General features: G+C 49.8%; 1 protein-coding gene across 1 annotated transcript in view; it reads right to left on the reverse strand.

Annotated features, from left to right (window-relative positions):
* The window catches only part of GLI2 (GLI family zinc finger 2), a 258248-nt gene extending 253395 nt beyond the window's left edge, over positions 1-4853 (reverse strand). The window contains exon 1 of the mRNA XM_086718388.1: positions 4434-4853. The gene's annotated coding sequence lies outside the window, so the exon portion shown is untranslated. The remainder of the gene's footprint in view (positions 1-4433) is intronic.
* Positions 4854-22151: the final 17298 nt, after the last annotated feature.

Raw genomic sequence — 22151 nt, forward strand, 5'->3', positions numbered from 1 at the left:
CGAGCTGGGGGCTGCTGGAGAATCTCAATGGACCATCACCCTTTCGCGGCTTTCCTTCCCTTTGCTGAAACTCTTCATTCAAGACAATAGTAAATGCACTAAAACTTTTTTCTTATGCTAATGCATGAAACCGGGCACTCACAGTTAAAACACACTTCCCAGCAACCTTTTTTTTTTTTTTTAACAACACACATGCAAACACACAAAACCACATTAACTTATTCAATTTAAATGAAAATCTCAAAAATGGTTTAATATGTACTCTTTGGTCACACCTTCAATGACTTATTTTCCCCCGTTTGCACGTTTTTTAAGAAACCAGGATCAGAACACAACCAGGATTACTGAGGATGCTTTTGTTGGTGAAGAAATTGGGAAAAATAAGACGTTAAAAGCGAAGAAAGCATGCTGTTCTCATTAGTGCATTTTCTCAGGGTTTTAACCATCGTTTTGTAGGTGAAAGGTGCTTCTGTCACCCTCAGAATCTAAAAACAATGACCTATGATTTGTTTTTTAAAAATCTTTTATATTCCACAGCAAACACCCAAATTAATTTTGGAGAAAATGAGTAATATTGAGTCTGGTGTCGTGTGTTTACTCAAAAACCACAAAGCTGTTACTCTTTACCAAAGGACACTACCAAACACCAGTGTCCCCTTCCCTTTGGGTCTTTGAAACAAGCCTCAGGAAACAATTACAGGGTCGCTTTCCTCCCCGAGGTCTTTAGACTGCTGCACATTCTGGTAGTGCGTATAGTCACCTATTCCGCCTCTGAATTTTCTGGAATCTGAGAATAGTTTCTCTCTTTGGCATTCTTCACGTGTTTCATTCGTCCCTGCCTCTGACACTTACTGAAAAGAAGAAAGGGGGGGGGGGAGGGATGGCTTCCCTGGGGTTCCCTTTCAAAGGACCCTGGCCCAGCGGGAACAGCTGTGGCCGTCCACAGCGACAGGGTCCACCTGGCCTGGCCATTGCTCCTGCACCAAGGACCGGGCTCTGGCACAGGTAGAAACCCCCACCCCCACCCCCCAACACCGGGGCCTGAAGAAGGAAGACTGGTTTGCTCTACCTCTCTCAAACCAGCGTCATGAGTGAGCGTCCTTCAGATGAACACAAGCCCTGATGAACACACACTTTCCCAAGAAAAAGCAAGCAGCCCTACCCGTCGCGTTCACAAGGATGTAGGGCTCCTTTCTGAGCGTTAACAAGCCCGCAGGGTGCGTAGGGGTCACACAGGCTTTCGGAGTGCACACGACAACCTCCTGGTCTCATTTAAAGGGAATTGCTGGCATCTGTGGGGTGAAGTCCCCCCCCCCCCCGCCCCGGGGTGGCCGAGGGAGGCCCTGATGGGAGAAGGGTGTTTATTAGACAAATATCCAATTTTGTCTGCCTGCCTGCTGAATCTCCTGGCTTGCTAATCCAGCCCTATGGGCCGCACTGTGTACAGGGCACTTGTGGGAGTACAAAAAACATGAAGTATTTGTGTATTTTTCAGTCGGCAGTGCAAACAAGCCAGCTACAGTACACAGCCTCCAAGACCCCCACGGCCAGGCAGTGAGCCGCTGACCGGCAGCCCTGTGGCCCCCTCTTCCGTCCAGGCAACTCAAAGGATCTCCTCTGTCCGATGCTCTCCCCACAAGGCCTGGAGCACCCCCGAGAAAGTGGAGTGGCACTCCAGAAGGGCCTTGCCTAATTCCACACACACTTCGAGGTGGGGCCCAGTCCAGAGTTCCCTCCAAGGCCACGGCCAGGGTCAGTGCGAGCTGTAGAGGTTCCCCCCACAGCCTTGGGAGGTTCTGCTGAAGGAGTCTGGACCCTGCAAACTCCCCCTCGAAACAATTCCCATGGAGGATAAAAACATCTCTAACGGTCCCACCCTGTTCCTCGGGAGCCTGGCCCGGCTTTGGGGGGCGGTGGTTCTCCCTCTTGTCCTCACCCGCTCGCTGACTTGGAAAACAGACTGCTCTCACTGGTCTCTCAGATGCCAGAGCAAGGGCCAGACAGCTCACCCGAGGGCGATCTCGTGGGCAGGTGGGCTCCTCACCTACCTGGCACTCTTCCTGCATCAGGGTAGATCCCCCTAGAACCACTAAATCACCTCCCAAAGTCGGCGGGTTTCTCAGAGCAGAAGGAAAATACAAAACCAAACTTCGGTAATACGAAACAGTAACTAACTTTGAAACTCTTAGACAAGTGACAACTTTCCTTGTGTCTGGGTTCGAATGGAATCTAAATCGGGGAGAGAACATTTCCACAATTTCCAGTAACCCTCAGCCATGGGAGGGAGAAGCAGGCAAGTCTAGGAAAACGGAAGCAAGAAAGATGAAGGAAGGAGAAGAAAAGTGTGGCCAGAGGCCCACGGGAGGGAAGCCTGCAGGGCACACATCTGCAAGTTCTAGAGTCCACATTCTAGAACAGCCCCAGGGCAGACCAGAAGCTGGGAAAAGCCCAAATGAAGAAAGTCAAAATTAAAAGCAGCCAAGCGTGGCCAGGGTGCCCTCCCCTCCCCTGGGGAAGACCAGCCCAAGTAGCCACACAAAGAATTCCCTCCGGTGGGTGCAACTGCAAAGTTGCTCCCAGGCCCAGGGAGGCCTGCCCTCAGACACTAGGAAGCGGAGGGAAGGAAACTCCCAGCCAAGGTAAGGAAATGGGCGGGGAGGGGGCCCGGAGGTGAAGTGGCCAGAACAGATCTCATCAGGGGGACTTGCGACTAGCCTGCTCACTCCTCCGCTTTCCACCGCTGTATATTTTGGATTTCACAGTTTATTTACTTTACTTTTTGGCACTGGGCCCCCTGAGCATGCCAATACAATATTTGTTTAAACACTATTTTATGCCGCTTGCGAGGGAAACGTTTACTTTCAAATTCTCCAACATCCCCCAGAGCCTCGTCTGCAAACAGCATATGAGCGTTTTACAACTGCTCCCTTTATCTGAAGCTGTCGGGATTAAACCTTCACACGCCCGGCGAGGGCGGCGGGGCGGGGGCCCAAGACTCCGCCGCGGCCACCGGGCTGCAAAGCCCGCGCTAGAGGCCGTGCACCCAGCGGGATGCCCGGGTGGGAGGGCAGAGCGGCGCAGGAAACACCCCCCCCCCCACCCACCCCCCAGGGCCCGGCACCGGACTTGGGAAGGGTGCGCTTTTCCAGCAGGGATCGACCCAGAGAGCCACATGAAAATGATACAAAAGGGAGGGGAGTTAAGGGAGGCACCCTGGCGGGGTTTGGGGGGCGGGGAGGGGGAGGGGAGCGAGGCCCGCAAGCGCGTCCGAAGTCGGTCACCCAGGGTGAAGCGCGCGGGCTCCATCCAGAGCTCCTCGCGCTGTAAAAGTCGGGTTTCCTAGGAAATGACAGCAATTACTGCCGGGCTGAAAAGGCGCCGAGTAGGGTGGACTTTCAGCTCCCCGACGCGGCGGGCGCGCTCACACTCGCACACGCACACGCTCCCTTCCTCCTCCCCTCCCTACCCACCCTCCGCCCCCGTCCGGGAAAAACGCTCCCCTCTCTAAACCCTTAATAGGATTGGCGCCCAACTCTCTACGCGCCTCTCCCCATCCATCACACACAGATCAAGTTGCAGTAGTGGATTTTTCAAATTCCTCAGCAAATATACTTGTTGAGAGATTGGCCCTTCGGGGGGTGGGGGGGGGAAGACGATGAGTGGGGGCGGGGATGAAAGTGAGGGGTGGGGGGACCCGAGGACCGGGCCAGGGATTACGTGCGGATCCCTTCGAGAAGTCAAGCGGATCTAGGGGCGGAGGGCAGGGGAGGAGGAGGAGTTGGCGGAGAGAAGCAAGGAGGGAGGCCGGAGAGGAGAGCCTGACCGAGGGGGAGGGGGGCGACAGGGCCCGAAGACCGGGAGGAAGGAGCGAGGAAGAAAGAAAGGCAGGGCTCCGCGACGGGTAGCGCGGAGAAGTGCAGTCAGAAGTTCCCAAGTGGCTGGCCGCAGCCCCTCCACACACCGCACACTCCCCTAAGTCACGCTCCCACCGTCCACCTCCGGGAGCTTCGCAGCATCCCAGCCTCCGGTGCTACCCACCGCCTCCGGTGCTACCCACCACCTCCCGCACAAACAGCCCGCGTCTTAGACGCGGTGAAGACGGGTTGCGGGCCGGCCAGGCTGTGCAACGGGAGAGGACGGGCTCTTCCCCCAGGTAGGAAAGGGGATGCAAAATCGCCCACCGGCCACAAGTTCCTTGCCCTGGGCCCCCCGCCCCCTTTTCGTCCCCGCCCGGCTTGGCCAGAGCCCGAAACGGCGCCGCCTCGCCAGCCCCCGGCCCCCCAAGCCCGGTGCCCCGATCCCTGTGCCGTGGCGAGGATACACGGCCGAGGGACCCTCAGAGACGGCGCAGCATCCCAGTCGCCCCGGGCTCGGACGGCGTAGGGGGCACTTCGCAACGAAAAGCAAGCAAAAGAATGCCAATGCAACTTTACCGAGGGAGACAAAAGTTTGCCTCTAGCACGCAGGTGGCCTCTGGGGCGCCGGGCGGTGGCTTCGGGCCCCCATCCCAACTTGGCTGGCGCGGCGACCCGCCGCGGGCTGCCGTGTACCGGGGCTCAGTCCGGCCGGGGCGGGGCGGGGCGGGCCAGGCAGGGGAGGGGACCGAGAGGCGGGCGGGGGCCCAGCAGCCCCTACCGCCGGCGAGCCGGGAGCTCCCCTAGGCTCCCGCGCGCCGCGCGGCCCACGCTCCTTGCTTCAGCTCCTCCGGCTCCCCCGGCGCCTCCTCGCCTTCCTGCGCGTCCGCCGCCGCCGCCGCCGCCGCCTCCCGCTCCTCCTCGAAGTCTCATTGATGGTAGTTTGAAAAAAAGTCCGCGGAGCCCTGCTGCCTCGGCTGGCGAGCTCCGGCACTCCTGCAATCCATCAGCGCCGCCCGGACGGCGCAGCGCCCCCGCGCGCACGGCTGCAGCACACCCGGGCGCCGCGCCCCCGCCCGCGCCGCGCGCCCCCGCCTCCGGGGGCACCCGGGGGACCCGGGGCCAGGGGAACCTGGGGGTGGGGGGAGGGGCGGCCGAGGATCCTCTTCCCCAGCACCGAGTCTCGAGAGAAAGCACACCTACGAACAAAGTTCGAGCGGGGAACGAAAGAACGCGCCAGTTTCCAACACTTTTTTTTTTCTTTTTTTAAGGCGCCGGGTTTGGGGCGGGGGGGGGTCGCTAACTCAAGTCAGATGAGCTCCGGGGCTGAGGCGCAAGGACTGCTCTGTTTTCAATCTCTGAAATCACCCGCCCGCCCCACCTCCCTCTTCCCCTCCGCCGGGAGATGCCCGGGTCGCAGTTCCTAGTGCGCCCGCTCCTCCGGGCGCCGGGGCGGAAGCCGGGGACTGGAGGCAAAGGGGGGAGGGCGGCCGGCTCCGAGCGGACCCTCTTCCAGCCGGCAGGGCGCGCAGGTGCCTGGGGTCCTGCCCGCACCCCCCGCTGCGGCTCGCACGAGTCGCCTTCCCAGCGCCTGCAGGCGAGAGGCGAGAAGCCTTCTAGGTTTGGTACATGTGTGTTTTGCAGGGAGGGTTTTTGTTTGTTTTGTTTGTTTTGGGTTTTTTTTTTTTTTAGAGACTCCACTCTAGCTGCCACAGCCAGATGGAAGTAATCAGAACCCAACAACAACAGAGGAAGAAGGAAGAAAAAAAACTCACTGAATTTTGGGCCAAAGTGTATATGGGGGTGTGTGTGAAAGAACGCGCTTAAGCAAACTGGGTGACTCGCTCGGGCCCTCAAGCCACACCATCGCCCAGAACTGAGCGGCCTCGCTTGGAGGAGCTTGGGAGCCGCTGGCTAAAGCGTCCCCTAAGTCCTCTGGGGCCACCATCCTGTCTTTGCTGACGGTTCTCCCCCAAAGAGTGCCTCACTGGGGGATTGGTTTTTTTTTTAATGTTTCTTCCCAACGTTTGTGAAACACCATGTGCTAGGTGACGAGTAATCGTTCCTGACCAGTAACAACTCCTTTATATTATTTAACCTACAAAAGTCAGAGCTTGGTTCACTTCCCCATTTTACAGCTGAGAAGACTGAGCTTAGAGGAGTTAGGTAACCTGTCTGAGGTCAGAGCACAGAGCCACCATCTGTGAATTTCAGTGGGTTGTACCATTAGTTCAACTAAATTATGGCCCAATTGAGACGGATGGAAGCATCTCTCTCCCTCAGCCTCCTTCCCTGCAGTTGCTTCTTGTCTGGAATGCAGGGGGAAACAAAGGCTCGCAGGGGCAATTCCACACCCCCTGTGGGGGTGTGACCTTCACAAGCCCATTTTACTGATACACTCCCTTTGGGTCAGTAGCTCTCTCCATATACCATTGACCATTCCCTGACTTTATTTTTCACCTTTTAATCAAAGAGGGAAGGAACAGTATGGTCCCCGTTCCCTACCACCTACCTTCCTTCTCTCCCCCTTATCTTTCTTCTTGACCTAGAGGAGAAAATATGCAGAACGATTCTGATTTTGTTTTTCCCCAAATGGGCTCCCCGGGTGGGAAAGGAAATCCACAGAGTTTTTAAAAAGCAAAACTTGTAGAAGCCAATGTATTTATTAAAGGGAAGCAAAGTTTGAAAGGGGCTTTTTCTTTAAATATGATCGGATTCACCATTCCTCTGTGCTATTTGTTTAAATTCCTGCTGAGCTTTTGGAACACAGACTCCAAGGAGACAGAAAAAGTAAACTCTCCCTCCCTGCCTTGGCCATATTTTAATGATCCTTTTCATATCTACCCCCATGAAATGCAGGGAATCATTTCATGTTACGGGAATATTAGCTTCGTCGGCTGATTACTTCATTATAAGCGTGTCTCTGTTGGTTTCCCTGTGTTGTTAGGTTTGTGAAGGAGTTTAAACAAGTCCACATTTTGAGAGGTTTCCTTTTTCTCTGTTTTTTCCTCTCAAACCAGCTCAACTCCTGCTGGAATCCAGGCACTCCCATAACCTTTCCTGGCTTCTTTTGGCCAGGAGGTGACTGTAAAGATGAGGGTGGAATGTTCTCGGTTTGAGGAGAGGCTCTAGACACCATGCCTTAATCTGTAGACAGAAGTTTGGACGCTGGAAAAAGCAACAAGGTTCACAGCAGAGAAAGCCTTCATCTGAGCGTTGGGACACTGAGTTCTGCTTCCAGATCTAATACTAAACGTATGGCCTTGGGTAAGTCCTGGTTCATTCAGTCGGCAACTTTCTGTGAGCCAGGTGATGTGCCAAGTGACCCCACATCACAGTGAGCAAGACTGGTGAGCACCTTTCCTGTGTGAACTTAGCGTTTCATTAATAACCACAAACAGGGGCGCCTGGGTGGCTTGGTCAGTGGAGCATCTGACCGCAGCTCAGGTCATGATCCCCACGGATCGGATTGTGGGTTGGGACCCCGCATCAACCTTTGCACTGACAGCGTGGGAGCCTGCTTCGGATCCTCTGAGTCCCTCTCTCTCTGCCCTTTCCCCCACTCGCACTCTCTAAGATAGATAGACATTAAAAAAATAACCACAAACAAATATATAATCGGAAACTGGGTAAAGAAAAAAAAATGCAACGTGCTCCACGCTTGTGCCTGGTGACCTGAGCCAGCACGGGGGGCGGTGCAGGGCTCAGGGAAGACATTCCTGAGAAAATGAGGTTGCACTGGCGTGAAGAAGGAATGGACAACCAAGGGAAAAATAAGAAGTGGAACCACGTTACACTGAAAAGCGATGGAAACAACAGAGTGAAAAAGGCATCCTGTGGAATGGGAGAAAAATATTTGCCAATGATATATCTGAGAAGGAGTTAATTTCCAAAAAATATAAGGAACTCCTAAAACCCAATAGCAAAACCACAAATGACCCAAGTCAACATGGGCAGAGGACCTAAACAGACATTTCTTCAAAGAAGATATCCAGATGGCCAACAGGTACATGAAAAGGTGCTCAATTTCACTCATCACCAGGGAAATGGAAATCAAAGCCATGATGAGCTATCACCTCGCACCTGTTAGAGTGATTAGGGTCAAGATGACAGGCGGTAACAAGTGTCAGTGAGGTTGCAGTGAAATTAGAACCCTTGTGCATTGTTGGTGTGTATGGGAATGCGAAATGGTGTAACCGTTATGGAAAACAGTATGGAGGTTCTTCAAAAGAATTCCAGGTTAGGATATGATCCCCAATCCCACTTCTGCGTATATATCCAAAAATACTGGAATTGTGATCTCGAAAAGATATCTGCATTCTCACGTTCATTGCAGCATTATTCATGGTAACTAAGATCTAGAAACGACCCAAAAGTACATTATCAAATGAAGGGAAAAAGAAAATGTGGCATATACATGCAATGAAATATTAGTCAGCCTTAAAAAAGAAGGACATCTTGGGGTGCCTGGGTGGCTCAGTTCGTTGAGCATCTGATTTAGGCTTAGGTCATGATCTCACCGATTGTGGGTTTGAGTCCTACGATTGTGGGTTTGCCCTAACAGCGCAGCACCTGCTTTGGGTTCTCTCTATCTCTCTCAAAAATAAATAAAAACATTTTTAAAAAATTTTTTTAAAAGAAGGAAATCCGGGGCGCCTGGGTGGCTCAGTCGGTTAAGCCGCCGACTTTGGCTCAGGTCATAATCTCGCGGTCCGTGAGTTCGAGCCCCGCGTCGGGCTCTGTGCTGACAGCTCAGAGCCTGGAGCCTGTTTCACATTCTGTGTCTCCCTCTCTCTGACCCTCCCCTGTTCATGCTCTGTCTCTCCCTGTCTCAAAAATAAATAAAACGTTAAAAAAAAATTTTAAAAGAAGGAAATCCCGCCATTCGTGACCGTAGGCCTACCTGGAGTCAATTATGTAAAGTAAAATAAGTCAGCCAGAGAAGGACAAATACTGCATGATTCCTCTACTAAGAGGCTAAAATAGTCAAAGGTATAGAAGTAGACAATAAAATGGCGGCTCACCAGACAATGAAGGTGGGGAAACGGAAGTTGTTCAGTGAGTATGAAGTTCCAGTTATACAGGAAGAATAAGTTCCAGAGTCGATCGTTGCACAGTGTGGTGGTTACTAGGGGTGTGAAACAAATCAACCCAAACTCCCAACTCCCAACCCAAACTCAGTGGGATAAAACAACCATAGACTACGCACAAAGATGCTGTGGGTCAGGAATTTCGACAGCGCGTCTCTACTCCGCAGTGCTGGGGCCTCAGGAGAAGACCTCAAGCCTGGCACTGGCACCATCAATAGACTGGCCCACTCACACGCCTGGCACTCAGTGCTGGCTATTGGCTCGGGGGGGACCTTGGCTCCTTTCTGTCTGACCTCTCCATGTGGTCTCTCAGACCAGCTTGGGCCTCCTCACAGCATGGTGGTAACTAGGTTCCGGACTGAGCGTAAGAGGAGATAGCCAGGTGAAAGCCTTCCAAAAAACACACGTCTATAGAAGGAGTAAGAAACGGAACGATGGCACCTGAGGGGGCAATATTGGGCGACAGGCAGACAAAGGAAGGATGTCAAGCAGGCCAAACAGGAACCTTTTACAAAACTTTGGAAGCCATCTGCCGAGACTCAAGGGGAGGGAAAATAGACTGTACTTCTTGATGGGGGGATGGCAAGACTCTGAAGAGCATGAGCAGTCAGAAATGGCGCTGTGGCTATTTTGGGGGATAAAGTCTCCCCACACAACACTCAACTGGAGACAGGGAAGACTGGAAAAAGGCCCTGAGGTGGCCCACCAGGTGTATTATTTGGTGACTTGGCTACCAAGCCCGGGAGCAAGCACTCTGGAACACTAGAAAGAAGTGACAGACCCGATCCCTACCCCCCCCCCCCCCCCGCCCGAGGAGTCTCCACTCTCATCAAGACAGACACAAATCTGGCCACAATGGAAGGACGCAAAATGTGGGGCGCTTGGCTGGCTCAGTGGGTGGAGTGTGCGATCCTTGATCTCAGGGTTGTAAGTTCGAGCCCCACGCTGGGTGTGGAGATTACTTACAAATATAATCTTCTAAAAATTAAGAAAGGAAGGATGCAAAACAGGGTACGAGGTGGGGAGCCAGCAGTGGAGCTATGGCTGAGAGAGAGGAGGCCAGGTGTTAGAACAAAGAGCCAGTCAGTGGCCGAACGGGAGAGGCAGGGAGGGTGTCAGATCAGCAATAAGGGCCAATCCTCAAAGTGGGCTGATTATGTTTTCTTCTTTCAGGGGTCCCGACTTGGCCCTCGGTCCCCCTGTCCCTCTATCCCAGCATCCCTCACGCAGGCTCTGGGGTCAGTAACACCGGGCAGTCTAGAGTCAGTGACTTCTATTACTTAAGGTTACAGTGCAAATACTCTTGGAGGCTTAACACAACGTTTCTACGGGACACTCCTACCACTGTGAGTGAGTTTGTCAGAGGTCTTCCACAGAACGCGCTCATATAGAAGGAGCAGGTGCACAGAGGGAGGGGCCGGGCAAGCCAAAGATGAACCCATATTTCTAACTTTCAGTGCAAATCTTCAACCCTCTCCCAGACAACATTGTGGGGGAAACGACATAGACGGGATTTGTGCAAGGTTGGGAGATGTTAGCAACCCCTCCCCACAGAAGCAACCGGTGAAAACCCTTTTCTCTTTCAGAGCAGCCCTGGAGGACACAGCTGGGAGAGATTCAAGTGCAGATGGACCAAAACTAGAAAAAAAAAGATTTCTTTAATGTTTATTTATTTTTGAGAGAGAGGCAGAGTGCAAGTGGGGGAGGGACAGAGAGAGAGAGAGAGAGATACGGAATCCAAAGCAGGCTCCAGGCTCTGAGCAGTCAGCACAGAGCCCGACGCGGGGCTCGAACTCACGAACCGCGAGATCATGACCAGAGCCGAAGTCGGACGCTTGACCCACTGAGCCAGCGGGGTGTCCCCAAAAACTCTGTAACTGATGGATTCCTTCATGCATACACATATGAAAGTATGCATTCATTCATTCATACGGTCATTCATTCATTCATTCATACACATATTCATTCATGCCTCCTTGTTGAGCTACTACTACCATATACTCCAGAGCTTTCTTCCACCAGCTAGTTCCTGGCTGGGTGGTACTCCCACCAGCCCCTGTGTCAGCTCAGAGTGGTGAGGGCTACGAAGGAGATTGCCATGTGCAGGGTAGATTGGAGAAGGAAGGATGGCGAGGCCATCCTGAGAAGGGGAGAGGAGGCAACAAAATCAGCAGGGCCTAGAGTTCCAGGGGACGTTTGTCAGGAGTTTTTTCTCCCTTAGGGCCAGCCCTCTCAAGAACTTTTCTCAAGGTGCTTGTGGGTGTCTTGGCCAAACTGATAAAGACAGCTTTGTCTTCCAGCCACTAGTGACTCTTAAGATATCAACAGTCCTCTGATTAGTCCAACTAATCATGTAATAATGAAAGCCATTATTTCAAGACAATTTCTCAAAATTCTCAAAGACACATAACTGAAATGTGATGAAATTATTGTAAGATATCGGACTGACTTACATAACGATCTCAAGGAGAGCCTTTCCATGCCCGTAATGTATCATAGTTGACTCTCTCTCCTCTCTCGGGAGTCACTGGGAAACAGTGCGGAGACCATGTGGGAGATGACCACCTTCTACTTCATCCACTTCCTTGGGCTCCCCCCATTCCATTGATTGTCTCCACCAGAAAGAACATAATGTGGAAGCCACTTGTGGGCTTCATTAAAGAAGCATTCAGACTTGGACCTTGGGGCCTCCGGGTGGCTCGGTTGGTTAAACATCCCACTCTGGATTTTGGCTCAGGTCCTGATCTCATGGCCCATGGGATCGAGCCCTGCACTGGGGTTCTCTCTCTCTCTCCATCTCTCTCTGACCCTCACCTGTTCCCACTCCCTCTCTCTCTCAAAATAAATAAATAATTTTTTAAAAACTAAAAAAAAAAAAAAAAAAACTTGGATCTTACCCACATGTGTATCGATCATTTCTCTCTTTCAGCGCCTCCTCTGTTATCCATTATTTTATTCATGTTTCAATGTGTCTTTCTTTTTTTCTTAATATCTTTATTTTCAAGTAATCTCTACACCCAACACGGGGCTCAAACTTACAATCCCATGATCAAGAGTCTTATGCTCTACCCACTGAGCCAGCCAGCGTCCCTCAACTTGTCTTTCTACAGGTTCAGTGTCAGAAGTTTGACACTAGGTTACTTGATGAACCTCATCTGGCTAGAAGTCATTTGGGGAAGCAAGTTCCCACTGCCTTTGAATAAAGTGAAGGTGGCAAGAGGTGGCTTGGGGGCCGTCCCTTGTTAGGCTGTATGGTATAGGGTGTCACCATAGTGGTTGCAGGAAACAGCTTCACGAAGGCTGGAGTTGGTCAGTAACTGAAGATAGTCCGCATGGGTGTTTTGGACAACAAGCCTTCCCCGCTCAAATTAACATACAAGTCCAAGATTTTCATAGAAATCAGCAAAATCAGTTGGAAAACAAAACGGAACAGAAGCCCCCCAGTTATGATAGCGAAGAAGAAAGTACAAGCTATGAAGTTTAAATATTACAAGAAATGCCCAAAACCTGTATGAGGAAAAAAAAAAAAGCATAAAACACTACCAGCAGACATCTAATTAGATGTGAACATATAGAGAGATGTGTGTTCTTGGTTAGGAAGATTCAACCCTTGAAGAAGATACTTCTTCCGAAGTGAATGTATAAAATATTGCAATCCACATAAAAGTACTGTCTTTTCTCGGGGCAGAGGGAAAAAACCGGGCTAGCAAAGTTAGCAATTATAAAGTTCATTTGGATGGAGAAAGAACAAAGAAGGGCCAGGGGAAAGCCCCGAAAAAGAAAAGCAAAACATTGCTTTAATATCTGCCCCATCAGATATTAAAACATAAAGCGTCTCTAACTAAGACAATTTGGTATTGATGAATGAATAAAAAGATGAACCTGTGGAATGGAATACAAAATCGAGAACTAGACCTCGCTGGGCATGGAAATTTCAATTTTGATAAAAGGTGACATGGTGAGTGAGGGGTGAGAGATACACTTGTTAATAAGTTGCAGTGGGCTAACTAGAAATTAACACTGGAGCAAGGTACCAGTTTCACCTGCCGCACCCAACAGGACCCCAAAACTGGACAGCACGCTCTGACTGTATGGAAAGCAGTCACTCTCATACATTCCTGGTGGGAACGCAAAATGGACAGCCCCAGTGGAGGGAGATTTGGAATACCTAGCAAAATCGCATATACATTGACCCCTTTGACCTGCCCATCTCACTTCCGGGTATCTATCCCAGACACAATTCAAAAAGGCTTGTGCATGGGGCGCCTGGGTGGCTCAGTCGGTTAAGCGTCCGACTTCAGCTCAGGTCATGATCTCACAGCTTGTGAGTTCAAGCCCCGCGTCAGGCTCTGTGCTGACAGCTCAGAGCCTGGAGCCTGCTTTGGATTCTGTGTCTCCCTCCCTCTCTCTGCCCCTCCCCTGCTCACACTCTGTCTCTCTCTCTCTCAAAAAATAAATAAACATTAAAACATTAAAAAAAAAAAAAAAAGGCTTGTGCAGGAGACTAATAACAGCAGCACTATTTATAAAAAAAAAAAAAAAAAAAAAAGACTGGAAACTACCCAAATATCTTCATGTCAGGTGAGATTGAATGAACTAAAGCACATAGTCCTAAAGAAATAGAAACTATAAGAAGGAACAGGGAGGGGCGCCTGGGTGGCTCAGTCAGTTAAGCGTCCGACTCTTGATTTTGGCTCAGGTCATGATCTCACGGTTGGTGAGATCAAAACCCGCATGGAGTTTTGCACTGACAGTGCAGAGCCTGCTTGGGATTCTCTACCCCTCTCTCTGCCTTTCCCCCACTTGTGTGCAGGCGCATATTTTCTATCTCCCTCTCGAAATAAATAAGTAAACATTTAAAACAGAAGGAATGAGGCAGGGGTGCCTGGTGGTTCCATCGGTGGAGCGTCCAAATTTGGCGCAGGTCACGATCTCACGGCTCCAGGAGTTCCAGCCTTGAATTAGGCTCACTGCTGCCAGTGTAGAACCCACTTCGGGTCCTGTGTCCACTTCTCTCTCTGCCCCTCCCCCACTCACTCTCTCACACACACACACATAAAATAAAATGAAGGAATGAGGCATATTTCTTAAGCTATTCTATACATTCTTACGGGAAGGAAATTTTGTGAGACAAACTGTATATGGTCTAATATTATTGATCTTAAAAAGAATGAGACGCTGTATGTGTGGCCAGATACATACATAAGAATTGTTTGTATTGTTAAGTTGTTAAACCATAACAATGTTTTAAGATTACCGAGCAGGAGAAAGAGGGAATAAGACAGAGGGGAGAAAGATGAAAGCTAGACTTCCTTTAACACACCTTGGGTTTTTAGACTTGACATTGGAGCCATGAAAATATATTACATTATAACAGAACAAGAATTCCTTTTCAAAAAGTAATCCCCAGGGGTGCCTGGGTGGCTCAGTTGGTTAAGCGTCCGACTTCAGCCAGGTCACGATCTCGCGGTCCGTGAGTTTGAGCCCCGCGTCAGGCTCTGGGCTGATGGCTCAGAGCTTGGAGCCTGTTTCCGATTCTGTGTCTCCCTCTCTCTCTGCCCCTCCCCCGTTCATGCTCTGTCTCTCTCTGTCCCAAAAATAAACGTTGAAAAAAAAATTTTTTTAAAGTAATCCCCATAACTAAAAGATGAAACAAACGAAGATAAATGCGTGTCCAGTTAGTAGATACAAAGAGACGGAATATTCCACATAACCTGAAAGCAATAATTTGCACAACCAGGGATATACCTTTAGGGATACGTATAGGACAAAAAGAGCTGAGGGGGAAAAACACATAGTTTTCAGTAATTATATTGTGGGTAGAGTGTTGATATTGGTCTGAGATACTGCATATATAGCAAGAAATAATGCAAGTGAGTAATCCTGTTAGCGTTGTTGACAACTGACAATGTTCAGTATGGGAGAGAGGAGATACAGGTGTAATATTAATAAGGTTAAGTAAAATCTGGGGCACCTGGGTGGTTCATTCAGTTAAGCATCTGTCTCTTGATCTCAGCTCAGGTCTTGAACTCAAGATAGTGAGTTCAAGCCCCACACTGGGTTCAGTGCTGACCGTGAAGCCTACTTAAAAAATAAAATAAAATAAAATAAAATAAAATAAAATAAAATAAAATAAAATAAAATAAAATAAAATAAAATAATAAGGTTAAGTAAAAACTGTGGTTGTGAATTTGAGTTGGAAATATTATGAATTCATGAACTATCCTTATGAATTCCTATGAGAATTTGGTTTATAATGTAAATTCTTTCTTTTTTTTTAAATCGTGTGTTCTAGCTATGTCCATTGGAAAGTCCTAAAAGCAGTGACCGATCCAATAGCAATGAGCAGCCCAAAGGACCAGAATTTGATTTCTAAATACCATTTCCCACCATAAAGAACCAGAGAAACAGAGGAACGGTGGATTCCAGGTGTTGGGAAGAAAGTGTCTGTGAGGCACCATAATAAAAGGAAACATATTGTTATACCAGAAAGCAAGGCAGCTGTCGAAGCCACTTAAGGTTGTGTCAAAGCACTCAGAACCAAATAAAGAAGCTTCCTGTCCAAATACGTGACCTTCAGGTTTCAGTAACAATAACAGCATGGGACACCTGGGTGGCTCAGTAGGTTAAGTGTCTGACTCTTCTTCTTCTTCCTCTTCTTTTTTTTAAGTTTATTTATTTATTTTGAAAGCAAGAGAAAGCGCAAGTCAGGGAGGGGCAGACAGAGGGAGAGAGAGAGAATCACAAGCAGGCTCCAAGCTGTCAGCACAGAGCCCGACGTGGGGCTCAAACTCACAAACCGTGAGATCATGACCTGAGCCGAAGTCGGACGCTTAACCGACGGAGCCACCCAGGCACCCCAAGCTTCTGACTCTTAATGTTGGCTCAGGTCATGATCGCACGGTTTGTGAGTTGGAGCCCCCCCATCAGGCTCTGTGCTGACAGCTGATAGCTCAAAGCCTGCTTGGGATTCTGTTTCCTTCTCTCTCTCAGCCCCTCCCCCGTTTACTCTCTCTCTCTCTCTCTCTCTCCCTCAAAATAAATAAACAGAAACTTGAAAAAAGAACAACAACAACAATGGGTTAAAACACATCAAATAAGTCTAAATCCATGCACATGTAAATACACTTGAAAGAAAGCCCACCTCTTTGGTTTCCTTGAACCTGTGCTGTCCATTATAGTGGCCACTAGCCGTCCAGGGCACTGAACACTTCAAATGTGGTCAGTCCAACCAAGGAACTAACGTCTAAGCTTTATTTAGTTTTAAGTTTAAAATCTGATACTCAATTCAGCTATAGGAAAACTTTTTTAAGTGTGTTTGGAACAACTTAGGTATGTGAGTCGACACTTTCCACTCTAAATGTTGTAAAATCCAATCCCAGGTCAAGCATTGTGGATGAAAATGTAACACCTTCTCTCAAAATAAGTAAACAAACATTTTAAAAAGTTACAGCACAGAGTATTGTAAGAACCTGCAGAAATGCATATGCAGAATTGCACCCTACAACTCTCTAGGAGGGGCAAAGCTGGGGAGATGGGACCAGAAGACAGAACACACGTCTGGGGCAATGCTGTCAGCTTCTGCAAACAAGGAAAGGGTGGGTGCCGACGCTAACCGACCTGGTGGAAAGTCTGGCGCACGGACAGGATGGAGAGATGGTGACAGAGTTCTCATGCCTGGTGGAGGGCAGGAACAGAGAGACGGCTGGTGGGTTTGGGGCTGGGGGTGCTTCAACGATGGTAGGTGGGGAGAGCTGGGCAGGAGTCGCCACCCCAGGAGCCCGGGGGAGTGCCGCCCACTGTCCTCAGCCCTGCCTGACTCTGCAGCTTTGTTAGCTGCACAAAGTTTCTAGTAACTAGGCACAAAGCGTGTCTAGTGACACAAAGACAGAGCAAGCCTGGTGATCACACCTCACACCTGGGAGTGACACAGAGGCACCTAATACTTGAGACACAGAATCAAGAGCTGGAAAGAGAAGAGATCGCCCCGAAGAATGAGAGAAAAATTGGCAAAATATATCTAAGATCTTGAGCTTCCGAAACCCATCTATTTTGTTAAGTTTATTCTTTCTGAAGTTTATTTATTGGTCTTCATAATCTCTAGCTTAGCAGCAATGTTTGTGGAAGAGGGCGATACAAAAGAAAAGTCTGAGGGTGCTCAATTCAGCCCGGACTTTTTTTTTTTTTTTAATTAAAAAAAATTTTTTTTAATATTTATTTATTTTTGAGAGAGAGACAGAGTATGAGTTGGGGCGGGGGGGGGGGGCACAGAGAGGGAGACACAGAATCCGAAGCGGGCTCCAGGCTCTGAGTTGTCAGCACAGAGCCCGACGTGGGGCTTGAACCCACGAATGCAAGATCATGACCTGAGCTGAAGTCGGATGCTTGACCGGCTGAGCCACCCAGGCGCCCCACAGCCCGGACTTTTGAATGCTGCAAAAGCTGATGGCTGTGGTCCAGAGCTGTGGCCCCGAACCTTTGTTACCATGGTCCCACCATGGTGTTCTCCGTGATTGCAGATCACCCACCTATGCTCTTGGTCACCCTTAGGTCAACTCAATTCCTCACAACGGAAAGTCTGCATAAATAAGACCAGTATGCTTGTCATAAACACAGGGCATGCAAACATAAATGCGGAACCGCCGACTATAAAACATCTCTGCCTGTGAGCATCTCTGCCTCATCTCCCAAGTCACCAGGGGCCTTGCACTCAGCAAGGGGCTGCATCCCAAGAATAAAGCAACAAACTAGAAAGTGTCCCAAGATTGACCTGGAAGCGAAAGGCCCCAACCCCTGCCCCGTGGCCAATAGTTGAAGGAACTAGAGACATTTGGCCTGGAATAGAAAGACTCATGGGACATCAAGAGCTGCATCTAAGTATCTGATGGGCTGCTGTCACGCGTTCAGTGCGGTCCCAGAGGGCAGGGCTGACGGGGAGCGTGTGGGGGTGAGCTTTCCCTCCATTGGGGAGGCTCTCAGCCACCTTCCAGGTAGGTCTGTGCTCTTGAGCAGATCATTTGGCTAACAGAAGTCAGTCCCTTCACCCTTCCAGAGCTAACACTCTTCATTAGGAGACCTGGGGAATTGGACTGCCCTTGTGCAGAGCTAAATGGGCAACCTGTTCTCCCTGCCCCTGTCCCTCTTTGTGGGCACATTCAGGCTCCAGCTCTCCACCGTTCCTCCTCTGGGTGGCTTTGATAGAGAGACGAGGTGGTGTCGAGGGGAGAACACTGGGTGGGGGGTCAACTGAATTCTGCTGCCAATTCCCTCCATGATCAGAGAAGCCCCCACTCTTCCAGGCCTCAGTTTTGTCATCTGCAACACCATGAATGGATTGGGCTGGTTCACAGGTCACTGGCTGAACCTGGGCCACAGATGGGGTTTGCTTGGCCTGGACACTTTATTTTTTTTTTTCAACGTTTATTTATTTTTGGGACAGAGAGAGACAGAGCATGAATGGGGGAGGGGCGGAGAGAGAGGGAGACACAGAATCGGAAACAGGCTCCAGGCTCTGAGCCATCAGCCCAGAGCCCGACGCGGGGCTCGAACCCACGGACCGCGAGATCGTGACCTGGCTGAAGTCGGACGCTTAACCAACTGCGCCACCCAGGCGCCCCATGGCCTGGACACTTTAAACAGGTGTTTTCTACTTTTAATTTCTGGGCAACATTTAAAAAAGAGGGTATTCGACATAATATGATATGATATGATATCGTGCAATATGTGTAAGGAGATTCCTGCATTCCCCTGAAAAATCTAGAAGTTTTAGCAACTCTACGCCTGCCTCTTTCACATGGCACTGAGCTGACACAAAGAGGCATGCACCCTTTAGAAGAGGCCACCGTCCCCAGCTGCCCCTGTCACTGCCCTGACAATAAATAAACCTTTTAAAAAATAAAGAAAAAACATTACCAGTGACTTTTCGGGGGCGGGGGGGGGTGGCTGCGGCTTTTTCTTCTTGTATCTTTTTTGTATTTTCCAAAACTTTCTTAAATGTTCATGTAGCTCTTTCCTAATGGGAAAATAACCATTTGCTGGATTGCAACAGGCAGTGTGGCCAAGGGCAGGGAGCCTCCTGTGAGCAGAGCCTGGGTGCAGTAGCAGAGTGGAGGCCGTCCTGTCCTGAGTTCTGTGATGTCTCCCCTGTGGCCGCGCGAACCTGCTTGGCAAAGCTGGCAATCGTCTCTGTTCTGGTCCTCTTGAAAGTGAGCAGGGCACGAAGGAGAGGGGCAGATACAGGCTTCCAGCTACGGAACGAAGAAGTCACGAATAAAAGGCACAGCATAAGGAATACAGTCCATGATACTGTAGTAAGGTTGTATGGGGACAGATGGCGGCTGCACTACGGTGAGCACAGCCGAATGTATAGAGAAGTCGAGTCGCGTGCCGTATACCTGAAATGAATGTCACATCGTGCGCCACCTATACTGAAATTTAAAAAACTACAGAAAGAAAAAGAAAAAAGAAAGAAACCGAGCAGGGCGGAGCAGTAGGCCGAATAATGGCCCCCAACGATGGCCCCGCCTTAATCCTTTGAACCTGTGATTATGTCACCTCACAGGGCAAAAGAGACTTTGCAGATGTGATTAAGTCAAGGACCTTGAGATGGGGAGATTATCCTGGATTATCCGAGTGGGCCCAACCTAATCACATGAGTCCTTAAAAGTGGAAGACGAAGCTGAGTGGGTCAAAGAGATGTGCCTGGGGAGGATGCCGCGGGCCACTGGTGTCTATGAAGACAGAGGAAGGGGCCGTGAGGAGGGTGATGGCCTCTAGAAGCTAGAAACTGCTCTCAGTCTGCAGCCAGCAGGAAAACCGGCACTTTGGTCCTGGAATCACATGGAACTAAATTCTTCCAAGAGCCTAAGTGAGGAGAGAGCAGATCCTCTCCCAGAGCCTCCGGAACAGGACACAGCCTTGTTGACACCTTGATTTTAGTCTGGTGACACCTGCACTAGACTTCTGACCTACACAGTGGTAAGATAGTACATTTGTGTCATTTTTAAGTCTTTAAAGTTGTGATGATTTGTTATGGCAGCAGTAGAAAACACATTCAGGCAAGAGCAGAGCATTGGCTGCGGTGGGGACATGGTGGCCAGGCCCAGCCCTACTGTGAGGTGTCCCTGTGTCCTTGGTGAGCGCTTGGTTCTTGGGTTCCTTCTTCCATAGGGGACAGTGGCGATCTCTAACCCCTTCCAGCTCTGAACCTCTGCTCAGCGTGTGTACTTTACCGGCCCTGAATTTTGGAGAGGGAAGGGCTTTCTCCCCCACTGCAAAGTACAGGATCCCATGGAAATTCCTCAAAAGATTGAAACTAGGGCTGCCACATGATCCAGCAATCCCACTTCTGGGTATATATCTGAAGGAAAGAAAATCACTACCTGGAAAAAAATACCTGCCCTCCCGTGTTCACAGCAGCATAATTTATGATAGCCAAAACACAGAAACAACCTAAGTATACGTTGATGGATGATGGAGTAAGCCCATGTGAGATATATATATATATATATATATATATATATATATATATATATAAAGAGAGAGATAGGTAGATATAGATATAGATAAATATATAGCCATAGATATGTAGGTATAGACAGATAAATAATGGAATATCATTCAGCCTTAAAAAAGAAGGAAATCCTGACATTAGCAACAACACGGATAGACCTTGAAGGTATTATACTAAGTGAAAGAAGTCAGACATAAAAAGACAAATACTCTAAGAGCTCAACCTAAGTGTGGAATCTAAAAATCAAACTCATAGAAGGAGAGCAGGTTGGTGGCTTTCAGAGGTGAGGGGTTGGGGGGCTGGGTGACGTGGGTGACGGTGGTCCAAAGATAAAACTTGGGGTTCTCGGTCCCGAGGATGTAACTACAGCATGGTGATGGGAGTTAACAATTCTGCATTAGGTATTTGAAAGTTGGTAAGAGAGTGGGTCCGAAAAGCTCTGATCACTGTAACTAAGTGAGGTGATGCACGTTAACTACACTCACTGTGGTGATCATTTCACATATGTACAAGTATCACCGTGTTGTGTGCCTTAAACTAATACGATGCTATATATCAAATATACCTAATATACCTCCATAAAACTCGAAAAATAAAACTACGCTAAATAAATAATTAAGGAGCACAGGGCCCCTCTCCTCCTTCACCAGAGGGGCTGCTGGAGGTGGAGGTGAGGGCCATGGCGTATTCAGGGGAATGAGCCCAAGGTCTTGCTGTCACACAGCTGCCTGTCGGAGCTTTAAGTTTGCTGCACCTGCCCTAGAGGTCAGCCTTTGCTCCCAGATGCTCCCAGACTGCCCCACAATTTGCTGGCAGCCCTGAACGTGGAGGGGGGAGGGGGAGGGACAAGTAGAAGCTTGGGAAGAGCAAAGAAATCCTGAATCCCTCCTGCCCCCATCGTGCCCTCTTCTCAGACTCTCCGCCCGGGAGACCCAGTGCAAGGGTGGGCCTGGGGTGGGTCTGGGGAGGCGCAGTGGCTTCCTGCGGGGGGCACCTTCAGGGCCTCCCTGGCCAGGCCACTGCTGCTCTGCGCTGTTCTCTTCTGCAGCACCAAGGCTGGCGGCCTCCCACCCCGGCGCTTTGATGGAGCACAGACAGGCCCTGGGGTGCTCCCTGTCTGTTCCTGTCGCTGGGTCTGGGCCAAAGTGGAATGTGGGAGGCCTGCGCGGTTTGGGGCTCCCCACCCTGCCCAAGCCGAGCAGCTCATTCTGGGGTGGCTCATGCGGGAGCTTGAGCCCCTTCCCCGGAGCAAAGTCCCCTCAAAAGCTCAGAGCCCTACTTGGGCAAGAGCCTCTCTGAGTCTCAGTTTCCCCATCTGTCAAACAGAGAGAGTAAATAGTACTTACGTCAGAGGGTGGTTATGATGATAAAATCAGAACTTTTCTAATGAGCCCTTGATGTCTGTCAGTGCCTGGCATGTCATAAGCGAGTGTTCGATAAGTCTTAACTGTTTGTTTTTAATTACCGCATTAATAAAATCATTATGAGATCATTGTAAGGACTAGAGCAATTCACTTCTCTCCCAGGGCCCCTGTTCCACATCTGGGACGGATAGGTTGGACTGGACGATGTCTGGAGTGCTGCCTTCTCTGAGACCTTGAGTTGCCTCAGTTTCCCCACCTCTGCCTAGTCTGGGGGGCATATGTCAAGCACAGGCTGATGCCGAGACAGAGCCTTGCTGAGAACGCAGCACCC

The sequence above is a fragment of the Puma concolor genome, chromosome C1 (assembly GCF_028749965.1).
Source record: "Puma concolor isolate L17-30 chromosome C1, mPumCon1.1.hap2, whole genome shotgun sequence".
Taxonomy (NCBI): domain Eukaryota; kingdom Metazoa; phylum Chordata; class Mammalia; order Carnivora; family Felidae; genus Puma; species Puma concolor.